Below are 10,128 nucleotides of genomic sequence, written 5' to 3' on the forward strand. Positions count from 1 at the left end.
CAGCCAGTGGTGGGACACCAGACACACCACATCGACTGTGTCGACACCAGGATCCGACACCAGTCTCGTGTGTCAGCAAGAGTTCAATGTTTGATGCGTGACTTGTGTTTGTATTGTGGGATTCAAACAATATCTCACAACACTGAACTGAGAGCTACAGCGTACTGCATTGGTTTCATTGTTGAGTGCCCTGCAGCCTGTTTATAATCACATTCACTTGTACCAACAAATCTGAATACACCTGAGATAAACGACACTTTAAATTTAATTTATGTATGTTATACACTGACGATCACGTTTTCCATATCTCCAATTTCAGCTTCTCAAACTTTGTAGTTAATTTCCCACCTGGTTAACCCCCCTCCCCACCATTTAGAGATTAAAACAGCTCAGAGAGTTGCTGCTGTGATAAATACCTGAGGCAACAGCGTTCATTATTTCCCCATTATAGCTGCTGGTGGATCCTCTCGGCTGTTTAACGACTTGCTCTTTAAGGAAGTAAGAGTGGTGGGGTCACGGGGCAGGGAGGGGGCTGAGGCTCCTCTAAGCACCCCGTGATTCATATCAAACGCACGTTAAGTGGCGTGTGGCTAAATTAGTGGCTGGAATTTAGCAGGTATTATAGCTCAACCAGTGGTGTGTAACGAGCCACTGTCTCGCTGTGTAGTAATGTGGCCTTGATATCTTTTACATGAACCCACCAATAATATTCAGGGCCATTTAGCCCGGGCTCATATCCACACCCACAGTGTCTGAACATCAGCACAACACCCACTCGTCTTCTTCCTGTTTTGTAGACATCATTCCCCCATCCTGAGTCACTGACTCTGCTTAGGTTCATTAGTGAAGATAATTCCATTTCAGACAGCGGGTCAGCACATAACATGTCATGTCGACAGCGAGGCGCATAACAACAGCTAATTATGACTATGAAGTCCTCATTAGAATATCTATGGGGGTGTAGTAAGTTGCTGTGAAACATGCACTCACTACCTGGTTAAAAGGTTGCATTTCAACTATATGAGTAAACATGTAGGGGAAAGTGGACTCCATAGAGTCTCTTGTCTTGTCATGTCGCTTGTTTTCACAGACGTTCACTCGCACTATTGCAGCCAATGTAACTTGCTGGACATGTGGTGTTTGAAAAAGGTGTAATTAGTTAAATTTTTAAGAAATCACAGTCTTCCTCATGCTTTCCTGTCCTGTTCTGGCTTTCTTCTTCTTCTTCCTTCTTTTGTACAGTATACCTTCTTCTTAACATTACCCCCCACACACCCTCTGTCACCTGTGAAAAACGACAACAAGCACGCACTATTCATCACACGCTACGGCACATGCTCAGTAGCTCTTCATTATATTAATTACTCTCATTGGAAGAGTGATCATCAGCGCCTTCAGAATCCATCACCCTGGTTCCCACAGAGGCCCAGGCCCGGTAAATAATCACTGGTGTCGGGAACAGGGCTCTGGCCCTGCCGTTCCCGTCGGACCCACCATGGTGGGCCCTAAACACCCAGGGGGGGCACAGCTCCCACTGAGCCACATTCATCTCTGCCACCAACTGGGGAAGAAGGTAGCAGTAACACCTGATCCAGAAGCGGCTGGTGCTGCTTCAGACCTGTAATGGGTAAGAGTAGGCGAGAGCAGAGTAAAGGTAGTCTGATCCAGGCCCAGAAGTCAGAAGGGAATAACACGTGTGGTTTTACGACAACCTCTGGAAAGGTGTATGAGGATCTGTGGATTTATCTGTGTGTGGTACTGGTAGTTTCAAAAGAAAATCTAGAATCCCTCCACATATATAAACTGGACCAAATCAACTATAGACCACAAGAGACAAAGCAGGCTCGAGTTCCCGAGTATGCTCAGTGTGGCTCATCAAACGGAGGAACTTGCTGATTTCTCTTTTTCTCAGATGATGACAATTCCAGTGTTGTTCAGGTATAAGAAAAATGCTAGCCTTTTCTCTCTACCATTAATCCTCACCCCGACTGGTCGAGGCAGATGATTTCCCTCCCTGGGTCTGGTTCTGCTGAAAGTTTTTTTTTTTTTTTTCTGTGAAAGAGGAGTTTTCTTCTTCCCACAGCTGCTCAAAGGTATCTTTAAATTTGTTAGGCTTCTATCTATAATATAATACTGTAAGGGCTTTACTTTACAATGCAAAGTGACCCGAGATGACTTATAGTGCCAGTTCACAACTTATAAATAAAGTACTAAATTAAACTAAGACCACCTAAACATATTAGCGTATTGATTCCCTACCAATAATGCCATTTCTGTCAGTTTCTCCCAATTTAAAATCTATTACTATACTATATGAAAGTAATGGGAATCCTTTTTATATAAGGTAACACAAAACCAGAGAGTGGTGTGGCACTAAAACTAACCAACCAGCTGTGACTAGACATAAATGATAAAGGAAAAGGATCACTCATACACCAGTCTGTACTTGATCTGCTGCATAAAGTATGGTGTGTTGTAGACCCCTATGGAATATATGGGTTATGTGCATCTTATTTTAAAGAACAGAACTGGTAGCATTCTGGATAATTTGGCATTAAAAATGATTAGTCCACCTCTGAATGATAAAAAAAATAGACTATTAGTCAGTAAAGATCATTAAAATCTATCGGGCTGTGTGTAAATAGGCAGTATGAACCCAAATAAATCAATTGCAACAACAGAAAAAGATTAAACATTTGCACACAGAAGGTTTAAATGGTTACAATTATTACCTGCAGCATCTGAAACACTGGTCAAAAATGTGTGGAACTCACTGTAAACACACCGAAATCCAGCCTTTAAGACTTACAGTAGTTGTCCTGAGCATAGCAACTTTGTGATGGCCTCATCTTGCTCTGTTTAAAGCCCTCTTCATGCTCAATTGGCCTGATACCTCATTCTCATCTCTTGCTAATTGAACAGAGAAGGAATGCGAGGGAGAGAGAAGCAGAGTAAGAGAGAAAAAGAAAATGAGGGGGGGCCGAGTAGGAAGGAGTGATGTGATAGAGGACGAGGGGAGAAAAGCGAGTGGTGGTGTAGCATGCAAGGCCTCATTGATTAGGTGGTGAGCGGTGCAATGTTTCTCTCCTGACACTTACACGCATTAAAGCTACATAAACACCCATAATTGGTTCGTTTAGAGCAGAGTGGAGGGAAACAGCGCACACACACACAAACACAGCCATCATTGTCTGTACGTGTGCAAGGAATACAGAGAGAAAAGAGGAGCAAAATTAAATGCTCATAAAAGGAAGGCATCACCAGCTCGCAGTGTGGTCGGTGTGGGTGGAAAGATGCTCGCGAATGCTTGTGTGTCTCTCATAAGTCCCAGTGCTGTACTAAGCAGGAATGATAAAACCATCCTAAGAGACTTGGGATGACAATAACACTCACTTCAGGGAGAGTAAGAAATGGGAGGGACGCTGCTGACTGTGACAAATTAGCTCTCAAATATCGAGGCAGCCGATTGGCTGTGGGCGTCAGGAGGGAGAGATACGGTTGGCTGACTGAGTTGATGGATAGTTATTATGTCATTCTAATAAAAGAAGATGCAACTTTGGGGCTTTTCAGTTCAATGATAGTTGTGGAGGGCGGTTCAGCACTGTCATAGGGGATCCTGCAGTGTATGTATATGCCCTCCAGTGCAGTTCTATCTACATACCGAAACATAGAGCAATTGGAGTAAAGCGAAGACGCATCAAGAAAATTAGACAGCTGTAAGAGCTGTGCAGTCTGCACCACTGATGTCACTGAGCTTATCTGTTCTTGGATGACGGTGTGTGTGAGAGAGAGGCAATATTCAGGGTGTTCTCTGTGTCCCGTAGCACCACATCCATCAGGTCATAAGACCCCCTGACAGGGTGTAACTGGCACCCTCCTATTGCCCCACCCCAGAGGACCATGTCAGGGGCTGAATGGAGTGCTCCCTGGACATGGAATGATGGGATTCCTCCTCTTGGCTGTCATCTATAATCCAACACTCTCACCCACACAGCTGAATCTTCATCTCTCTCATGTTGTGCACTTCCACTCACACACACAGTAAACTATCTCCACACACTCTGGGCCACAAATACATTTGCATTCACTGCCAATTCAGATGCTGCATCAACATCGCTGAATCTACATATCGTTGACGTGTCCAGGTGCTAAGTCACCATTATGCCTCCCCTCCAACACACACACACGCGTGCACAAACACACCCGGGCAGGCAGGTCACAGCGGCCCCTGAGCACTGGACTGTGCTAAGCAGGTAAATATAGCGAGGACAGGCTTTATTAGAATAGAAAAGGCTGTGTTACTGTCAGGGGTAAGCATGGTCAACTGGGACGGATCTTTACGTCTCTGCCCAGTCCAGCAGTCATCCTCAGCTATTCTAAAAGACAGTCTACACCTCTGGGTTGTGTCTTTTCTGTGCTATTCCCAAAAGAAGAACTTTGTCATTAGAACATGATTCCTCAAATTTTTATTTTTGTCATTTTGTTCCAAATCACGACTCAAAAGAAGGCGTTAGCATGCATCCTTTGCTACAAATGTTGTCAGTTCATAAAAAACAAAAAGAAATGTGCGTGTCATGTCTCTCTAATGTAACTGCCCGGTAGATTACTGCATTGCCTCCAAATCAATACGCTCGAGGTTGAAAAATAAGGCTGATGTTTCATTTCAAGCCACTTCTGCTTTCACCCTGCATAAAAGCAGAAATACATGCGATTTTAGATGCATGTTCACCATCGTGCTAACATGTTAAATGTATTGACAACTGGAGAACAAAGGGGGTAGAAGGAGGAAGATGATGTGGAGACTATATTGTGTAATCTTTCTGGACCTGTCACCCCTAACAGCGCCTCCACACAAGGAACCATCCATCCTTGATCCTCTAAAGCTCATTGATCCTATCAACTTCCAGACAGAGTAAGAACCCCCTCCCTTCACAACGCCTCACACTCATTCTATAATGGGGATCAATATTGATTATCATCCTTAAACTGCCTGTTTTTGACCATGTGCTAGCTACTATATCCAAAAGCAGTTATGGAGATTTGAGGAAACAATGAAAGGTTGTGATGACTTTTAGTTGGCGGTTTTCATTTGGACTTTCGTTACACAAAGGGGGCGTGGAAATAGAGCATGAGAAATAAAAGAAAACACCAGGGGGATGGCAAGATATGGATATAGGAGGCATGTTTTGTCTTTGACTTTGTAAAATGAGAGTTCAATCGCTCTGTTTGTGCATTTTTTTCCCCTCACGTTGCTCTGAACTAGTCAGCTGCTTCACACTTGCCGCAAAAGACAAGTACACATCAGCATCAGGATCAGTGTCCAGCTTCCTCCTGTCCTCCTTTACCTCACATCTTTGGCTCCATCCCGTCAATCACGCCTCTCAGATAGCCCCATGATCACAATCGACACTCAAATGATGGAAGTGAATAAAACTCATTACTGACAGTCAGCGTGAGTCATGGCCGGGCATTAAAAGTTGCGTCTGGCCCGCAGCCGTCCATTCTTCAGCCGTGCTTTATGATGGGAGACCTGCTCGGGTTCCCATCGCCTTTCTGCGCCAATCTCCATCAATCCACTGCACCTTTGGACACCCCCACCTCCTCCATACTAAATGCACCTTGTGCTGTCAGACATCCAACCGTTTTTATCCTGGTGGTGGGAGAGTTTTCAGCTGTGGTGTTTCGGCGAGTGGTGTCATAGCAGGATTGGTGTCTGGGGTTCAAATGTGGTTACTATAATAAAACAAATGAGCTACTACTTTTTATGTACAATTAAACACCCATTGCCACCCTCTGGAAAGTGGGACTAATTATTTCCCACACTACAGAAGTAGTGGCTGGACAAGAAAGACCTCTGGACAGCCGCATATACCTACTTAGCTTTTAGGCCATTAAGCTGCTGTCCATACTGTCCATCTGACTATGCTAACCACTGCCTAAACAAGTCTTTACCTAATGTAAACTGAGCCAGTGCAGTGAGTCATCCAATGGAGACCTCCTCCAAACTGGTCCTGTCCTCATAAACTCAGTGCTGAGAGGGATAGCAGTGTTTACAGAATCACAGAAGCGGCTCACCTCTGATCTGCCCTGTGATAGAGGGTAAAAAAAAAAAAAAAGACAGAATGAGAGACAACGACACAGAGGGAGAAACAGAGGAAAGGAGACGCCAGGGGTTACATGATTGCAGAACAAACTCATAAAAGTTCCATTAACCCGTGAGAAGTTAAAGAGGCCCTGTTTTCATCCAGCAGACAGCCGTCACAAACAGAGCATCACTATAAACCCAATCCTCCTTCCTTACCTCCATCTTCCTCTTGATCTCCACAGTCCTTACTCACAGTCTTTGTCTCGCTCTACTCCTTTCCTATTTCCCCCCCTCTGTTTTTAATATTTTACCCAATTGTTCTTTCCTATGCACAGTGATTAAGCACAGACATGCAAACACGAATCTATAAACCAAGGATTCCCCATTGCCCTTCCTCCTCCCTTGCTCCCACTCAGCTGACCAAAACAAGGCTCCCTTGTTAAGTCCTTTCCCTGCTTAATCTGGGTTCCTGGTCTGTGAGTCACAACCTGAAGACGCCACGGATCTATCAGTCAGCGTCAGTCTGTCTGTCTAATTAAACCAGTTTGCCATTCATTCATGTCTGTTCACTCACTACCAGCTTTCATTTACAAATGACTGCTTTAAAGAGAAATTTGCATCAAAATGTAATTTATAGGTTTTTTTCACATTCAATTGTTCTGGGTTTGTATACCAAATTTAACCATGTATGCCATTAAAAAAAAAAAAGTGTGCAGGCACAGGGAAACATTTTGTTGACCTAATTGGTAATCTCAGATTGCACTGTTTTACTTCACATCTTCCATCTGATGAATGTAGTCAGTCAAGCATTTTCAGTTCTACTATCGCAGCAGTATGCTAAATGAGCAGCTTGGTTTTAAATCCAAGCAAACCAAACATTTCTCTGTTCACCAGGGGAGACCCAAATCACACTGGATTTTCAAAGCAATACAGCAAATGTAAAAGTGGTCTTGATTTTCTTCATTATCTCCATTTGTAATTGGAACAGGAAATAAGTGTAAATTAGTCTGTGGAGCTGCAGCCTCTCAACTGAAATGCAAATTCTAACAATTATTATCTTCATTGCATGAGGAGTTTACAATTTGTTATGTTATCACTCAAATATATTTCACAATTTAGTGCAGCTTTATTCAGTAAGTCTCGGTCAAACTTAATTTACATATCACAAGCCATGCATTCAACGCAACTCCAAGTGATGAAGAAGAGTTAAAAATATATATATTGAACTCATGCTCGTTTTAAGTATTAAACAATGGCAAAATAAGGATTATGAAATGACAAAATTACAAATAAAAACACGAAAAATAAAGGCTATGGGCAAAGAAGGCAAGGCTTAATTATCATGTTTTTAGCCTGAGATCTGAAGAATGTTCAGATAAACCAAAAAGAGGGAATATCACATTAAGTTTGATTAACTTGTTTTGATTAATCTGACAGTGACAGAGCCAAAAATGTGATCTTCATCCCATCCTTTACTTTAGAATTGCTGAATGAACAGAAAAGAAAAACAAACATTTATAGTGACTGACAAATCTTTCAATGTTGATGTAATGTGAAAACTCAGTTAAGACAGAAATGAATGAAATATAGTATAACAGTCTGTAAAATCTACTTAATGACAGACAACTGATAATTACAGCTCATAAACATTTCATTTAAGTCAAATATGATCATAGTAAATTACGTCAATAATGATTGTGCATGTAGAAACCAATCCGGGTGATCATTTCAACCCTAATCCTGCAACCATAGTATTTCACTATCATCAATGTATGCTTTAATCCTGAAGATAAACACTTGGCAAGCTTGTTTGTGGGGATATTGAAAGGACTGGATACAGACACAGAGTTAACCCCACCTCTGCACTGTCAATCACCAGAGTTTTATAGTTTTGGGAAGGTCTGCTCCCGGCCAAACAGTGTGAGTGTTCTTTGAAATCATCCATTAAAGGCACTAAGCACAGGCTCTTAGCTCTTCTTCTGATACACTCGCTATCTGGTACCACCATCTCCTCTGCCTCTTTTCCCATGGTGTAACCTTACCTCCCAAACTTAGCTTGCCCTCGGCACACACTCGCACATACCCTGGTGCTCCTGTAATAGGCCTGTGTATCAACATGCACATCTTTAGTATTAACAGCTCCATTAGGAATCAACTAAAGCCCGGTCAGATTCATTAGCTGACGTTTGCTGCGCTTTTCAATTCTTGCAATAGGTCACCGATTTCAGACAGATTTAAGCAAACACATTTATATCCTAATCTGTTTTTCCAGCTAAGCTGAAAACCATCACTGGCAAAACAAAGCTACCAAGCTAATAAAGTTACAGTTAACTCCGCAAGTTGGTCAAAAAGGGCTCCAACTTCAAATGACATTTTGTTTCCAGCTGACTCCATTTTACAACAATTGAACAAATATCTTGTAAAATGGATCTTAAATATGTAGCTCGTGGTTGCACGCATTACCTTATGCTGGAAGAGGAAAGCCAAAGGAGGGGTTTAACAAGTTGAATCACATGGCCTGTTAGAATTTCTTGTGTGGTCATCATCTTTACTATGAGGTCATTACATCTGATCCTTTGGTCTGCAGCACTTTCAAAACATAACCTTTTCAAGTTCAGTTAACACCGCCAAACCGCAGCCATTGGTCAGCAGCAGCGGGAGGTCAGCGCGACTCAGCACTTCATACTGACTGCAGGTTGGGGGATGTTGAAGTCAGAAGGGCAGGGGATTGGGAGGTGCAGGAGCGGCTAGAAGGGGAAGCCCAGTCTCCCCGGTCCCCAGGAGGGGACCAGTAGGCTGAGTTTGACGGTCATGGGATAGGGGCATAATGAGGATACATCACTGCAGCAATGAGGTACTCTATCACAGGCGAACACACCAACAGGCAGCCACACACAACCAGACCTATACAGTGGTGCTTGAAAGTTTGAATCTTTTAAAATATTCTATATTTCTGTATAAATGTGACCAGATGTTCACACGTATGCATTAAACGAAAAAGAGAACCCAAATATACAGATGAGACAAGAATATCACACTTGGTCATTTAGTTGTCGAGAAAAAAAAAAGGGGGGTCAGATTTGACATATTTGCGAGAGGCACAAGTATGTGAACCTTTGCTTTCACTAGCTGGTGTGACTCCCTTGTGCAGCAATAACTGCAGCTAAACACTTCCCGTAACTGATTGTAACTGTTCCCGTCCTTCACTCACCTTGAAAGAGTTTTTGCTCATTCCTCCGTACAGAACAACTTCAACTCTGCTGGGTTTCCTCACATGAACTGCTCACTTCAGGTCCTACTACACCATCTTTCTTGGATTAAGGGAGCCGTCTTGCCACATGACCCACTTTCTCCGTCAGATGTTCTGATATTTTTCCTTTAGAATTTGCAAGTATAATTCAGAAGTCATTGTTCCATCAGTGATGGCGAGTCGTCCTGGCCCAGATGCAACAAACAGGCCCAAACCCTGATGCTACCACCACCATGCTTCATAGATGGATAAGGTTCTTATGCTGAGAATGCAGTAGTTCCCTTTCTCCACACAACACTTCTCTTTTAAAGCAAAAAACTCATCCACACAACATTTTTGCGCCCTCTGGCTTATGCAAAAGATATTTAGCAAATTGTAGATGAGCACAAATATACTTTTTGGAGAGTAGTGCCTTCTCCTTCCTGATAGACTCCTGACTGACCTTTAGTCAATTAGAAGTTACCCTGGGTTCTTCTACTGACTGCTACACTCTTAATTTTTCTCCATTTGTACACAATCTATCTGTTGGTAGATTGACAGAGTCTAAAGTCTTTTGATATTTAAAACGTTTTTCAGCCTGATGAGCATCTGCAAGTCTTTCCTACATCCTCAAATCTCCTTTGTTCATGCCATGATACGCTTCCACAAATGTGTTTTTGACAGATCCCGATTCGCTAAATAAAACATATTGCTCTCACAACTTATTGTCATCCCGTTGATCAAAAACTCTTGACTCTAATTTCACCTTCAAAATAATTGATGATCCTAGAAGGTTCTGTACTTTTACCACTCA

Source organism: Stegastes partitus, unplaced genomic scaffold (assembly GCF_000690725.1).
Source record: "Stegastes partitus isolate 25-593 unplaced genomic scaffold, Stegastes_partitus-1.0.2 Scaffold1520, whole genome shotgun sequence".
Classification (NCBI taxonomy): domain Eukaryota; kingdom Metazoa; phylum Chordata; class Actinopteri; family Pomacentridae; genus Stegastes; species Stegastes partitus.